This window comes from Centruroides sculpturatus, unplaced genomic scaffold (assembly GCF_000671375.1).
Source record: "Centruroides sculpturatus isolate CEXI.00-Female unplaced genomic scaffold, Cexi_2.0 scaffold1253, whole genome shotgun sequence".
In the NCBI taxonomy this organism is placed as follows: domain Eukaryota; kingdom Metazoa; phylum Arthropoda; class Arachnida; order Scorpiones; family Buthidae; genus Centruroides; species Centruroides sculpturatus.
The window spans coordinates 117,505-134,177 of NW_019385370.1; the positions used below are offsets into that span (position 1 = coordinate 117,505).

The window sequence follows — 16,673 nt, forward strand, 5'->3', positions numbered from 1 at the left end:
AGCGCGGAAATATAATATTAATATGAAATTAGTAAGAGGAAGATGGGTTAAAATATGAAAGAAATGTAATCCGATTTCGCGATCATCAATAACGTAACAGAGACTTATCTGAATTTTCTGATTCCCCTGCTTTATTAGAGGTTTGTACAGGATAATGTATGTGGCAAAAAAAAAGGAGGAAAAGTGTGTCATCTGTTTCAGCCCGTAGTGAGACGAGAAAAAAAAAGAAATAAACAGAAAAAAGAGCAGCAAGTTTTAAAACAGTTTTTTTTCTTCTTTTTAGTAACGAATCACATATACTGATGAGAGAAATACCCGATTATTGCCCATCCGGGGCTTGAATTTTCACAATATGAATTTATCTACAGAAAAAGCCAAGCCTCGGTCGAGGAAATAGTCCAGCATTTCCACACAAAACACGGAGCTTAACAATACAGGGAGAAAGTACACATATGTTGTGTGACAGCATCTGTTGTTGCGGCTGACTGAATCACCTGTCTTCACGGCAGTGAGTGTTGTTGGACTCGATCGCTTAGAAGCATTTGCGGTGGACGATGCTGGGACCGGATTCGTCATACTCCTGCTTGGAGATCCACATCTGTTGGAAGGTGGACAGGGAAGCCAAGATGGAGCCACCGATCCATACGGAGTATTTTCTCTCAGGGGGAGCGATGATCTTGATTTTCATGGTGCTGGGTGCAAGGGCTGTGATTTCCTTCTGCATACGATCAGCGATACCTGGGTACATGGTGGTACCACCAGACAAGACGGTGTTGGCGTACAGATCCTTACGGATATCGATATCGCACTTCATGATGGAGTTGAAGGTGGTCTCATGGATACCGCAAGATTCCATACCCACGAAGGATGGTTGGAACAAGGCTTCTGGGCAACGGAACCTCTCGTTACCGATGGTGATGACTTGACCATCAGGTAATTCGTAGGACTTTTCCAATGAGGAGGAGGAAGCGGCGGTGGCCATTTCCTGCTCGAAGTCCAGGGCGACGTAGCATAACTTTTCCTTGATGTCACGAACGATTTCTCGTTCAGCTGTAAGGAGCAAATTTTTACATCTTAAATTTTGCCAAAAATTCGGACAGAAATTCGGACAGAATGACGTCTAAATCAAGCAGACGGACAGCCTGAAAACGGGGCAGAGTAACACCCTACAGAGTGACGCCCTAACGAAATTTCGATAGATTTTGTCGAAAAATTAATCTTATTCTAGCTTGACAGAGAATTTGCTTGATTTAGTCTGGAATTAAGAGGAGATAAAAGTTATCCCATCTTAATTCTATCGTTTAGATAAGTCTCCTTACCCGTGGTGGTGAAAGAATAACCACGTTCGGTCAAGATTTTCATCAAGTAGTCAGTAAGGTCACGACCGGCCAAGTCCAATCGGAGGATGGCGTGGGGGAGGGCGTAACCTTCATAGATGGGGACGGTGTGGGATACACCATCACCAGAGTCCAATACGATACCGGTGGTACGACCGGAAGCGTAGAGGGACAGTACGGCTTGGATGGCTACGTACATAGCGGGGGTGTTGAAGGTCTCAAACATGATCTGTCAAAAGATAGAATTTCGGTCAATAAGCGTCTTTCCCATCGATACGGGTCTTAAAGGTATTTAGAGAGAGACAGCCACCTGTGTCATCTTTTCCCTGTTAGCCTTGGGGTTCAAGGGGGCTTCAGTAAGCAGAACTGGGTGTTCTTCTGGGGCAACACGGAGTTCGTTGTAGAAGGTGTGATGCCAGATCTTCTCCATATCGTCCCAGTTGGTGACGATGCCGTGTTCGATGGGATATTTCAAAGAGAGAATACCTCTCTTGCTCTGGGCCTCATCACCTACATAGCTGTCCTTCTGACCCATACCTACCATGACACCCTAGAATAGAGGTTAAGCTCGGAATTAGTATCGATCGATTATCTGACGATTTCTCTGTCTTTGTCGTTCTGGAATTTTTATTACCTGGTGACGTGGGCGACCGACGATGGATGGGAATACAGCACGGGGAGCGTCATCCCCGGCGAAACCGGCTTTGCACATGCCGGAGCCATTGTCAACTACAAGAGCAGCAACTTCGTCGTCGCACATGTTTTACTGAAAAAGAAATATAAAATAATAATCGTCAGATGAGCAAAACTCTTCTATTAATTATTCTTGATCTTTTAGCTGAAAAATTCTGCTAACGAAACTTGTAATAAATTTAAAACGTGTCCTAAAAATTCCGATAACAGCTTCGAATTTTACAAAAATTTCCTAACGGTTTTAGCTATTTTGCTAAGGAAACTCTTCAAGTTCTAAGCTTTTTAAATCATTAAAAAAAAACAGCTTCTAAATTGCTGCTAATCTCCTTAAACGTTCTAAATCCAAGACCAAAAACTTTAAATGGTTTAGATATTAATTTAAACGTCCTCTTTGAAAATACAGAAACAGCAGCATAAATCTAAACTTTAGAACTAAATTTAAAAATAAAATCACACTAAACTTAACTCTTGAAATTTTAACTTCTAAAATCTACATTAAAAATTTTAAATTATTTTTCCTCTTCCTAAAAAGAAATGCCAAAAAGAAAAAAACTAAAGCTAATTTGTTTCGAAGAGTATTATTTTTTAAAAAATTCTTGCAAAAATTATATTAACTAATCCAAATTTTCTTACAAGACTATCAAAAAAGGATGATTTTTTTCAAGTAAAAAGCGGATAAAAGTTAAATTTGCAAATTAATAACTTCCAAATTAAGTAACTAAACAGACTCGAGAGGAGGGAGTCGTCGGAGGTTTCGAATTTTATTGGGAGTGGCTGGGATCTTTCGGGACTTTTTGCATCTCTGACTGGATTTGAGAGAGTCTCTCAAATCCAGTCAGAGATGCAAAAAGTCCCGAAAGATCCCAGCCACTCCCAATAAAATTCGNAATTTTCGGCAATGCGTATACGATCCCAAAGAAGGAAGAAGCGAATATTGGCTTTCTGGATTATCTCATATTTAACCTGTTGACTTTTACCTTCAGAATTAAACCTTCATTCCTTTGAAAATTCTATTATTTAAATATATTAAATCTATTCTTGGTTCAAAAGTAATTGAATAGTGAATCATCACCTTTTACCTGTCAAGTTTATAGTATATATTTTTATCTTTAAAACTTCATCTTTATGTTGTAAAAAAATTCTTTTTGATAATAATTAAGTATTTTTACCTTAATTAATTAATTAATTCAGTTAACAATTATAGATATTTAATCTTTTGATTGTTATTTAATAAGTAGCTTTGATTTATTATGCAAATCATCTTGATATATATTTAGACCTACATTTTATAATGAATTGCATTGTTAATATATAATTAGATTTATTATTTTTTAGTCATAAACATTATCTGATGATTTTAAATGATGCAATTATTTATTATAAAGTTTCTTAATAAGGATCAATAAGAATTGAATTATTACAGTAGACTCTCCCTATAACACTGTTGATAATTCCGTGTTATATGAATTCCATGTTGTACGAGTCACTTAGATTTTACAAATACGTGAGTCGTTCACAGCCCGGCACACGTATTTCTAAAATATAAGTGACTCGTACAACATGGAATTCATATAACACGGAATTATCAACAGTGTTATAGGGAGGATCTACTGTATTATTATTTTAATGTTTTAGATAATATTTTACACAATTTTAAATATTAACAAGTTGTTAAAAGCCTGTGATTTGATTTTATTACGTTATCCTCGACCTTATTTTTAGATTATACACAATAGGTTACAGTATAGGCCCATACTTTTTTTTATAATATTCTTCTATAAATAAAATACCTGCAGGTATTTTGTGGATTGTACGTGTTTAATATATTCATTAATTATCCTATTTATTTTTTTTAGATAATATTTTCTTATGCTAAATAAAATGTTAAATTTTATGGCATAATTATATATGAAATTCATTTTATTGTCTTATTTTTTCTCTTCTTATCTGTATCATCGTCGTAACAAGTAAAGCAATGATAATGATAAAAATATATAGGACGAAAAATCAATTACATAATTTATAAAGCGTGTAGATATACGATAAAGGAAAATTATATATATATAAACGAGATACGTTTATCAATTTTGTATGGTTAATACCGAAAATAGAATATAATTATATACTACTGTCTTCCTAGACGAAGTGTTCACTCATTCGTGATTGTTGTCTCCACCCAAATTTGTCAAACTGTTAATTTAAACAGTTACGAGATTTGTCACCCGTTTCCTATCGCATCTTTCTTTTATTTTTTTCTCTTTGTTATACAAGAGGAAACATAGAGTTATGTTGAGTTTAAATTTTTTTTTTCCCTACGTATTAATACTTTATTTATATAAAGAAACTTAATTAATTAATTGTGTTTCAGATATCGACGAATGTTCGGAAAGTAGCGCATGTGATAGCGCTTCTACTTACTGTAATAACACATCCGGAGCATATTTCTGCAAATGCAAAGATGGCTTCGAACCAAATTTAGGTGTGTTAATTATTTCATTGTACTAATAGAGAGGTTGCCGCCGACGTTTTCGTCGCGTAAACGTGTACGTCGGACGTTCAGCGCCGCCTTACTGTAAGCCTAGAAGTTTGACAATGGCGTTTGGAATCACGCTCGACGTTCCAAACGCCATTGTCAAACTTCTAGGCTTACAGGAATACCGCGCTGAACGTCCGACGTACACGTTTACGCGATGAAAACGTCGGAGGCAACCTCTCTATTAAATCTTTTCCATATCCGTTTAGATTGCCGTCCTGTTAGAGATTTAGGTTTGAGTACCGGTTCGATTCCCGATCACAGTATTAAAGCTTCCAGTACTGAAAGCGGATACGATAAAAATGTAAACATTTTTTTTTCCTACTTTATATTCAATACAGACGTTTTAACGATGGATTTTTGACTGGCATTTTATAAAATATATTATAGGAGGTTCGTCTTAACAGTGAAAACGGATGGTGCGGAAAGATTCATCATTCCGGAGAGAATTGGATACAGTTCGATTTACGAGCACCTACCGTGTTGAAAGGTTTTCGAACCCAACCCGTTTCCAGATCGGATGGTTCATTGGCATTTCCAACAAAAATGAGAATTCAATACTCAAACGATATGGCAGATGTATTTCGTGATTATAGCGATCCCATGAAGAGAGTGAGTGTTTTTAACACATAAAACTTTTATTACGAATGTACAAATTGTTAAAAGTATGTTATTGTAGTCTGTAGAGTTTCGTCTGTTACCGCATGGTTTATCTGGAGTTTCTACAGTTAATTTACCTTTCCACTTAGAAGCTAGATTTATCCGCTTTTATCTAGTAGATTACCAAACGGCTCCGTGTTTAAAAGTGGAATTAATGGGATGTTCTAGACAAGATTGTCTCGGTAAAGTTTTTTTCTTTTCTTTTACATTAAAAGTTATTGTTTTGTAGATCTATATTTATCATTATTCTTCTAGATATTAACGAATGCTTGGATAAAAATGGAGGATGCGATCACCGCTGTATCAATAACCCCGGTAGCTATAATTGTCTATGCAATAATGGTTTCGAGCTTTACACTGAAAACGGGACTTCCGGATTCGAAATTCCGTACGGAGAAACTGGTTTAAAAGATGGAGACATTTATTTACTGAATAAAACTTGTGTCGGTACGAGTACATTTCAATAATATACAGTTTTAAAATGTTAATTCGTCGATTGATTTATACGTTTTTTTGTTATAGAGAAATTATGCCCAGACTTGAATAGTCCCGAAAATGGTCTTCTCCTCTCTACTAAATCGTCATTTCATTTTGGTGATGTGGTACACTTTCAATGCAATTTTGGTTATGTCATGGAGGGAAGCTCTACACTTCTGTGCACCAGTACTGGTGTCTGGAATGGGACCGAACCGACTTGCAAATGTAAATATCTTTGGTAACAAGATGCTATTTTTTTTATTCGGTTTCTTTAATCTTATTTCTATTATAGTTGCCAGTTGTCCATCGCTAGGAGATGACCATACTCAAGGTCTAAGAGTATATGGTGTTGATGACGAAAATTATATTCCCTTTCAGCACAATATATCTCTTACCTGTAACGAAATGGGTAGACCTTTAAGAATGACAGCTACTGCTAATTTTCGGCAATGCGTATACGATCCCAAAGAAGGAAGAAGCGAATATTGGCTTTCTGGATTATCTCCATCATGTCCTAGTAAAAATCATTTCAATTTAATTAAGTTTTCTTAAATTATCTTTTTTATATTTAAAAAAAAAATTAAAAATTTAATAGGAATCGATTGTGGTATTCCAAGAGAAACCGCTGGAGCTTCGTATGGACCGTATGTAGATACACGATACAAGTCTAGTTTCTTCTTTAGTTGCGAAGACACTTTTACAGTTGCTGGAAAATCGAAATTTGGGGATAACATTGTTCGTTGTGAAGAGGATGGAACTTGGGATTTTGGAGACTTAAGATGTGAAGGTTCGTAAAGTATATAATTTACTTTAAATTTAATAATAAGACATTAGTGAGATTGCGACCGAAGTTTTCATCTCTCAAACGTGAACGTCGAACGTTGAGCGCCTGTAAGCCTAGAAGTTTGACAATGGCGTTTGAAACATCATTGGAATCATGCTCAACGTTCCAAACGCCATTGTCAAATTTCTAGGCATACAGGATTCCGGCGCTCAACGTTCGACGTTTACGTTTTAGAGATGAAAACTTCGGCCGCAACATCCGTAATCTTTTAATTTCCACACGTACCGGTACGTTTGTATCATTTTTGAGTAAAAAGGAAACATTGTGCAAGATTTTAAATTAGTGAAGGATAATCAAGGACAGATAAATGCTCAGCTTACGAGTTTCCAAAAGTTTCTGGGTTCAGAAAGATAAGAAGATGACTCACAGATATCCTTTTGTTTGAAGAACCTGAAGAATTGTGTATCAAATTCCAAAAGGTAGAATCGAAACTCAAATTTCTTGCAGATGAAAGTGAAAAACTTATGGATGAATGTGTAACGTTTGAGGAAGCATATTTTAAATGTAACCAATAAAGCAAACACAAGGCTAGAGGTACTGTACAATGAACAACGAAGGCAGAACCAACAGTTTCGCTAGTCAATTTTAACAAGAATGACGTATGCAACTACCAACATTATATTTGTCAAAATTTGATGGACAATACGATAAGTCGGTCCTTTTTTTACATCAATGATGGACAAGAACCAGAATCTATCTGATGTCAGTAAATACCAGTATCTTCGTAATTTTTTGCAAGCACCTGAAAATTCCCTGTAGGTCATACAGTCATCACTAAATATATCTAGAGAGAATTATAAAATGGAACTTGCTCAAGTAGAGGTATGACAACAAGAAACTAACTATCAATAAACAAGTAAGAGAGTTTCTTCTATTTCCAACAATAATCAAAGACAGTCATACGTCACTGAAGACCGAATGGTTAGAGTGGTAAAGTATTGTTCTTGGAAACCCGGGTTCCAATCCGGACTGGGTCGAAAAACCCCCAGAAATTTTTTGGAGATATGTCAGGCTCCATCTTTCGCCACTCAGTTGCCCCATTGTAGGCAAGACAGAACTCATAATGGGTTTGCTAAAACTGGTTTTCTTAGTTGTTCCAGGTGATTGGACATGGCAAGCAAGCAAGATACGACTAGTATTTGTAATGAAATTTTACTTTATTAAATTGGGTTTTCTTAGTGCTTACAGGGCGGAGAAAGTTAGAAAAGTTATAGGTCACTTAGACAATTCGTTGACCATATACGATCATGTGAGAGCCTTGGATAATCTGAAGCAACCAGTAAAGTATTAAGATACATTACTGATTACTTTAATTTCAGAAAATTTGCATTTATTATGTAAACATAAATGAGAAAATAAAACAAGTCAAATTACTGGGACTGAAAAAAATGAGCTCATTCTACCTAGAAGAACGTATTGAATTTGACAAATTGAAACAATACCATAGATATGCTAAACACTAATCATTTGAGAAATGACTCTGCCAGAGCTGTTTCAACGAATAAATTTGAAAGGACAACATTAACTTTAACATATATGGATATGAGAAATTTTTTGGACTGCCAGTTCAACTGAGAGTTGAAGAAATCAAGAGAATATGTTTAAATTTCTTAGGATAAGGCACTTTACAAGAACATTTAAATCATCCTACTGTCAAAAATATATCAAGCAGCACAGTAAGTTGCTTGCTTTATTTAGAAACTGTGCAGAGGAAGCTGAGAAATCAAATAGGAAAGACACGAAATAAAGTATATATAGTATTAAACGGTATAATCATGGGCGCTCGTATATTGCAGAACTTGGGATACGTATTCCCCTTTTCGTCTGGGCTGTCTTTCTTTTTCTAATTCTGAAAGTCCCAAATTCCATTAACAACAAACAACAGATTCATGATTTCTAGTCTATTTTGCAAATATAAAAGAAACTAATGAAACGATANTAGAGTAGGTGTTTTCGCACGTTAACCGAGTCGACACTTTGTGACATATCTTTTATTTATTTATTAAACGTGTCGACCTAATTACAAAACTGGATACTACTACGAGTCGTCTGAAGATGTAGTAAGATAAAACATCTCCCGGTTTTTTTTTCTGCCGGAGGGTAAACGTTTTCGCCAAGTGTTCCAACGAGTTAAAGCGAAAAAAGTAGTTTAATAATGTTTTGAATGATTATTATTATTTTTTTTAAATAATCGATTCAAAAAACTTTCGTAAATTTATTCTCGGGCATCGCTATCGTGTCTGTTTTAGTCGGAAGGAAGAGGTATACAGCCTCCTCGAGTTCTAAATAAGGAGGACGAAACCATTTCCCTACATGGATATGGCATACGGTACTGAAAGAAGCGACTATCCTCGCTATTTCTTAGCAAATATTTCTCTTAACTCTAGTCGTTCCCGTTTCGACTGTTACCAAGATTGGGTTCTTCTTTTATGAACTTTATCCACTTATTCTTCTTACCAAAATCTATATTAGAAAGGGGTAATTGTGGTTTAACATTCCCTAAAAACACATTAATTATATATATATACTTTTTTTACGTTCCATTCTGTCAGATTTATTTGGCAGTTTTTTAAGCTGTTGTATTATTTTTTTCACCTTAGAAAATACATAATGTTATCCATTATCGTGTTTGGCTGGCAGACAAAGTAAGCAAGGAAACAGCCTAAGATTTTCGAGAAAAAGTTTGAAACAATAAGATTATGGCAGAGGTTAAATAATATGTGGACACGTCGAAAGATCTCTGATATCTTTGGCTAAAATACAAAATGCTAGGTATTTTACTTACCTAATATTTTATTCTATCACGTGCCTTATAAGGCGGTTCCACCTAAAATATTTTTATTGATTTGTATACACGATAACCTAATTTCTTTTGTGACTAGGCAACATCTATACAACCCAAGGTTCCAATGGCAATTCTTACAATAGAACTCTTTCAGCTACGTCCTTGTTACTTGTACTACGTTCCTAAACGTTTAATTTTGGCAAGAAAGCGCTAATATATTAACCATTTTATTCACACCGTTACGGTTTTACAGTTTCTTCGTTTAGTCGGCGGCACGGATAAATGAATTTCGTATCGCTTTCCAATAAATTTCCATTTATATACATTAAAATAGAAAAGTAGACTGAATACGACTTTATACAATTGATAATCTCATACACTTTGAAATAGCCGCTAATACAAATATAGAAATAAAATAAATTGGAGGGATTTTCTCTAAAGCGGGGGTGGACTGTAGCGGAAGAGGGTAACGAAAAAAAAAATTCATTTCCTGACCATAAATGGAGTCTCTCGAGTGTTTCGGGCAGGCGTTAGGTAAAGCAAAAGGAGAAAAAGAGCGGGACGTTATTTTTGGCTGCGCTTCGGGCACTTTCCTCTCACTCGTCACAGTCACCATCCCGTCTGCTCCGAGCGGGTTTCCCATTTAAAATGGACTTTGCGTGTCTCCATTTACGGCCAAAAGACTCTCGCCACATATTTAACCGCACATTTTCGTACAATCGAACATTAAATATCATTTTTAAAAATGTTATTCCACATAAAAATATGTTAACGCTCTTCTCATGCCAAAATATATAATCAGATTCTAACTACTCTTTTTAGCGTTGTCTTATTGGGGATGATGATTATCCAACGAATATTTATTTCGGAACTCAGCCAAATTCTTGCGCTTCCCATTTTTCTTTATCTAAAAGAGATTCGAATAGATAGATTTATTTAAAATCCCGGAAATCCTTCAGGATAAATAACATCGGATAGGATAAAACTCTTATTATGATTCGGATCGAACCGTCTTTTATATACGGTTCGATGAACATTGACTTTGAAAACTAGAATGAAACCGTATCGAGGACAAATACCCATCTTCTATATTAATATACGTTCGATAATATCCTCAAATTCTCTTCCTACAAATCATTATTCGTGTTCCACATTCCATTCGAACTCCTTTTCCTCCCTCCTCCCTCCTCCCTCCTCCCCCTTTGCAACCTTCACAAATCGCGACATTTTATACTTCGTTAACTAAAAGAAATTGATTAAAAATTATTCTAAATTTAAATTTGACAATTCAGAATTTAGTTTTTGACTATTTTCTGTCGCTTGTTGTTTCTCTGTCATTCACCCACACAGTTGATAACCTGCCAACATTCGAACCTTTTCGAATACTTTGTACACTTTTACGGTATAGATTATTCCTATATATAGGTTAATTATTATTTTAGGTATTACTCTATTTAAATAAGTACAGTAATAGTATAATTCCCGAGACATATCGTCTCGATATTCTCGAGTTTCTTCCACGTGCTATAAGGAAAAGACAGCTTCTCCATTATAACACGCTGTTTATTTTTTATTAAATAAAATGTTTCCTCGTTAATTTATGAGATAATTAATGTTATTTTCATTTAATAGTCTACAGATTTTCATCTTTTATCTATTATTAATTGCTATTTAAGTTAATAATTTGAAATTTTTTTACTGTATTAACTACAAAAGGTTGATGGACTTGTTAGGGAATTTTAAAATTCCCTAAAGTTTGAATTTTCATTTAATTTTTCCCTAAATTTCGATTAGTTTTTTCCCCACCCCGCATTTAAGATTGAATCGGAATGAGTTCAATACCCAACCGGTAGCCTTCTATGGTTGTGTTTATGATACTAAAAATGATGATTAAATATTTATAATAATAAAACGTTAAAAATATAATCGGAAATTCCTATTAATAAATCACTCGTAAATAAATTTAATTGCCGATTTCGTTCCGGATGTATAAAAACTTACCGAAAAATTTTCCCTGTTTTTTCCCTATTGGTGCAAATTCCCTGCGTGCCGAGGGAAATAGTTACGTCACGTTTAAAATTGGGGCGCCCTCTCTGTTCGTCTTCTCGATACGCCGAGGGTGTGAATCGGAAAACTCTAACGAGACATTTGTCCCAAATTTTCGTGTTTAATTAGTTATTTTTCTATTCTTTCTAACGAAGCTTTGCCTCATTTTTAACTTTATACTATAAATAAACATACGAAAACGCTACCGTGAGCGGAATCTTTTTAACGTCACGTGATCGATTGTTCGAAAAATCATCCGGCAGTCGAGACGAGATTCTATTATTGGGTCACTGCCATTTTAAATATTCGACGTGTAGAAATATTAATTTACAAAAAAAATTCGCTCCGTTTCGTCGGTTGTTACGCTAAAATATTTTCCTGGAACGAGATTCCTCTTCTAAATCTAACCCAATAAACTTAATAGAAAAAGTTATTCGAATCGACCAATCAACGTCGAGGTTACAATTACGTTACGGTTAATTCCGGCAATGGAATCTAATATCGGTCATTCTTATTGGTTTAAAAATTTTTACGCTTCGGAAAATTTTTCATATCGGAGTATGTAGAATATTTCGTTTAAATTTAAATTTGTGAATACGTTTAGGGAAAAAATAATAATAAATTTAATTTAATTTTTTTTTTTTTTCTAATGTAGAAGTTTACTGGGTCGTCTTAGACCCACGAACTAGTTTAACGTTTCTATTTTTACAACGTTCTTTGAGTGAGTTTCCATTTTCGGTTGAACGATTATTCTGTGAAGTTCCGATGAGCAAAATCTCTGGTTATGAGGTGAAAGAATGGATTCTTTTCTATGTTAAATACAAAAAAAAAAGATATAATGGTAGTTCGTCCATACGAAATGATCGAGTGATCAATCGGTTCAACGATCGAATCGCCATTTAAATCACATTAACAATGAGTAAAATAATCTTAATAAATGTATATAGTATTTAACCTTGACTGTGTGGAGATGGAATTTAAAATTAGCATAGTTTAATACAGAAGGAATTCCTGTGTAAAAAGGAAATAGGAATGTATCGATATAAAGCAATAGGAATGAAATAAACGATGGGAAAAGATGCGGAACAAAGCGAGTCGCGATGAACTTTTCTATGGCCATAGGAGGAGATGGGAGCTCGGGAACCTCCAGGAGTAGAGAGGGAGGGAGTCTGTATTCCGAAAATAACTCAACGTTCCCAAAATTAACTCGCGCACATCCGACAGACCTAGTTGTATGGAAGTTGTGGCGTGCCTTTCAGTCAGGCTGTAACGCTACACCTCTGCATGACCGGGAGATGCTGGAGCAGTCAGACATTTCATATTAGGCGATGGTTGGAGTAGCGAGACTGAAATAGTGCGGGGAGCCGACTCGACGACCAACCGAGGGGGCCACCGTTCTATCTCCCTATAAGGAATTGTGTGGAATGGGGAAGAGGGACCTTAGCCATATTAGCCTACGCAAATTCTCATTGGTTAATAGAATTGGCTGACGTCAACCGCAGCCCGCAGTTCCTACAAAACCACAAGGCACTAGGTATCGTCCGTTACTCGAGGTCCCCGAACCAACAGAGGTTTAAGTGCTTGCAAGGGAAGACTCACCTACCCAATTGGTAATTTTCTTATACTCGTGTGTGTGTGCCTGTGACAAGAGAACGGACTTATTCTAAAGGATTTTTTTTCTATCTCTTGTTCTTCTCAACAGATAGGTTGTATAGAAGCTTAGTTAATTCAATTGGAGTTTTCACTCTAGTTTAAGAAATTTAGATTTAAGTTATGTTAGTCTTTTATTTTACAGCTTTTTTCTTTAAGTTAGAAATAGTTTTTCTTGATAAACTTTTAAGAAAATAGTTTTAAATTTAAGAGATCTTTTGGATAGTTTAGTCTATCCATCCCTCATTCAGTCAGGAGGGAGTCGTCGGAGGTTACGACTTTTATTGGGAGTGGCTGGGATCTTTCGGGACTTTTTGCATCTCTGACTGGATTTGAGAGACTCTCTCAAATCCAGTCAGAGATGCAAAAAGTCCCGAAAGATCCCAGCCACTCCCAATAAAAGTCGTAACCTCCGACGACTCCCTCCTGACTGAATGAGGGATGGATAGACTAAACTATCCAAAAGATCTCTTAAATTTAAAACTATTTTCTTAAAAGTTTATCAAGAAAAACTATTTCTAAATTAAGGAAAAAAAGCTGTAAAATAAAAGACTAACATAACTTAAATCTAAATTTCTTAAACTAGAGTGAAAACTCCAATTGAATTAACTAAGCTTCTATACAACCTATCTGTTGAGAAGAACAAGAGATAGAAAAAAAATCCTTTAGAATAAGTCCGTTCTCTTGTCACAGGCACACACACACGAGTATAAGAAAATTACCAATTGGGTAGGTGAGTCTTCCCTTGCAAGCACTTAAACCTCTGTTGGTTCGGGGACCTCGAGTAACGGACGATACCTAGTGCCTTGTGGTTTTGTAGGAACTGCGGGCTGCGGTTGACGTCAGCCAATTCTATTAACCAATGAGAATTTGCGTAGGCTAATATGGCTAAGGTCCCTCTTCCCCATTCCACACAATTCCTTATAGGGAGATAGAACGGTGGCCCCCTCGGTTGGTCGTCGAGTCGGCTCCCCGCACTATTTCAGTCTCGCTACTCCAACCATCGCCTAATATGAAATGTCTGACTGCTCCAGCATCTCCCGGTCATGCAGAGGTGTAGCGTTACAGCCTGACTGAAAGGCACGCCACAACTTCCATACAACTAGGTCTGTCGGATGTGCGCGAGTTAATTTTGGGAACGTTGAGTTATTTTCGGAATACAGACTCCCTCCCTCTCTACTCCTGGAGGTTCCCGAGCTCCCATCTCCTCCTATGGCCATAGAAAAGTTCATCGCGACTCGCTTTGTTCCGCATCTTTTCCCATCGTTTATTTCATTCCTATTGCTTTATATCGATACATTCCTATTTCCTTTTTACACAGGAATTCCTTCTGTATTAAACTATGCTAATTTTAAATTCCATCTCCACACAGTCAAGGTTAAATACTATATACATTTATTAAGATTATTTTACTCATTGTTAATGTGATTTAAATGGCGATTCGATCGTTGAACCGATTGATCACTCGATCATTTCGTATGGACGAACTACCATTATATCTTTTTTTTTTTTGTATTTAACATAGAAAAGAATCCATTCTTTCACCTCATAACCAGAGATTTTGCTCATCGGAACTTCACAGAATAATCGTTCAACCGAAAATGGAAACTCACTCAAAGAACGTTGTAAAAATAGAAACGTTAAACTAGTTCGTGGGTCTAAGACGACCCAGTAAACTTCTACATTAGAAAAAAAAAAAAGAATTAAATTAAATTTATTATTATTTTTTCCCTAAACGTATTCACAAATTTAAATTTAAACGAAATATTCTACATACTCCGATATGAAAAATTTTCCGAAGCGTAAAAATTTTTAAACCAATAAGAATGACCGATATTAGATTCCATTGCCGGAATTAACCGTAACGTAATTGTAACCTCGACGTTGATTGGTCGATTCGAATAACTTTTTCTATTAAGTTTATTGGGTTAGATTTAGAAGAGGAATCTCGTTCCAGGAAAATATTTTAGCGTAACAACCGACGAAACGGAGCGAATTTTTTTTGTAAATTAATATTTCTACACGTCGAATATTTAAAATGGCAGTGACCCAATAATAGAATCTCGTCTCGACTGCCGGATGATTTTTCGAACAATCGATCACGTGACGTTAAAAAGATTCCGCTCACGGTAGCGTTTTCGTATGTTTATTTATAGTATAAAGTTAAAAATGAGGCAAAGCTTCGTTAGAAAGAATAGAAAAATAACTAATTAAACACGAAAATTTGGGACAAATGTCTCGTTAGAGTCTTCCGATTCACACCCTCGGCGTATCGAGAAGACGAACAGAGAGGGCGCCCCAATTTTAAACGTGACGTAACTATTTCCCTCGGCACGCAGGGAATTTGCACCAATAGGGAAAAAAACAGGGAAAATTTTTCGGTAAGTTTTTATACATCCGGAACGAAATCGGCAATTAAATTTATTTACGAGTGATTTATTAATAGGAATTTCCGATTATATTTTTAACGTTTTATTATTATAAATATTTAATCATCATTTTTAGTATCATAAACACAACCATAGAAGGCTACCGGTTGGGTATTGAACTCATTCCGATTCAATCTTAAATGCGGGGTGGGGAAAAAACTAATCGAAATTTAGGGAAAAATTAAATGAAAATTCAAACTTTAGGGAATTTTAAAATTCCCTAACAAGTCCATCAACCTTTTGTAGTTAATACAGTAAAAAAATTTCAAATTATTAACTTAAATAGCAATTAATAATAGATAAAAGATGAAAATCTGTAGACTATTAAATGAAAATAACATTAATTATCTCATAAATTAACGAGAAAACATTTTATTTAATAAAAAATAAACAGCGTGTTATAATGGAGAAGCTGTCTTTTCCTTATAGCACGTGGAAGAAACTCGAGAATATCGAGACGATATGTCTCGGGAATTATACTATTACTGTACTTATTTAAATAGAGTAATACCTAAAATAATAATTAACCTATATATAGGAATAATCTATACCGTAAAAGTGTACAAAGTATTCGAAAAGGTTCGAATGTTGGCAGGTTATCAACTGTGTGGGTGAATGACAGAGAAACAACAAGCGACAGAAAATAGTCAAAAACGAAATTCTGAATTGTCAAATTTAAATTTAGAATAATTTTTAATCAATTTCTTTTAGTTAACGAAGTATAAAATGTCGCGATTTGTGAAGGTTGCAAAGGGGGAGGAGGGAGGAGGGAGGAGGGAGGAAAAGGAGTTCGAATGGAATGTGGAACACGAAAAATGATTTGTAGGAAGAGAATTTGAGGATATTATCGAACGTATATTAATATAGAAGATGGGTATTTGTCCTCGATACGGTTTCATTCTAGTTTTCAAAGTCAATGTTCATCGAACCGTATATAAAAGACGGTTCGATCCGAATCATAATAAGAGTTTTATCCTATCCGATGTTATTTATCCTGAAGGATTTCCGGGATTTTAAATAAATCTATCTATTCGAATCTCTTTTAGATAAAGAAAAATGGGAAGCGCAAGAATTTGGCTGAGTTCCGAAATAAATATTCGTTGGATAATCATCATCCCCAATAAGACAACGCTAAAAAGAGTAGTTAGAATCTGATTATATATTTTGGCATGAGAAGAGCGTTAACATATTTTTATGTGGAATAACATTTTTAAAAATG

General features: G+C 35.4%; 1 protein-coding gene, 1 long non-coding RNA gene and 1 pseudogene across 2 annotated transcripts in view; 2 read left to right on the forward strand and 1 right to left on the reverse strand.

Moving 5' to 3' along the window:
- The window catches only part of LOC111638232 (sushi, von Willebrand factor type A, EGF and pentraxin domain-containing protein 1-like), a 90,906-nt gene that overhangs the window by 25,443 nt on the left and 48,790 nt on the right, over window positions 1–16,673 (forward strand). The gene's annotated exons all lie outside the window — the stretch shown is intronic.
- On the reverse strand, window positions 110–13,902 carry LOC111638237 (annotated as a pseudogene).
- Window positions 11,626–13,080, forward strand: LOC111638238. The gene is made up of 2 exons (XR_002758829.1): window positions 11,626–11,933; window positions 12,031–13,080. It is a non-coding gene; the product is annotated as an uncharacterized LOC111638238 (long non-coding RNA).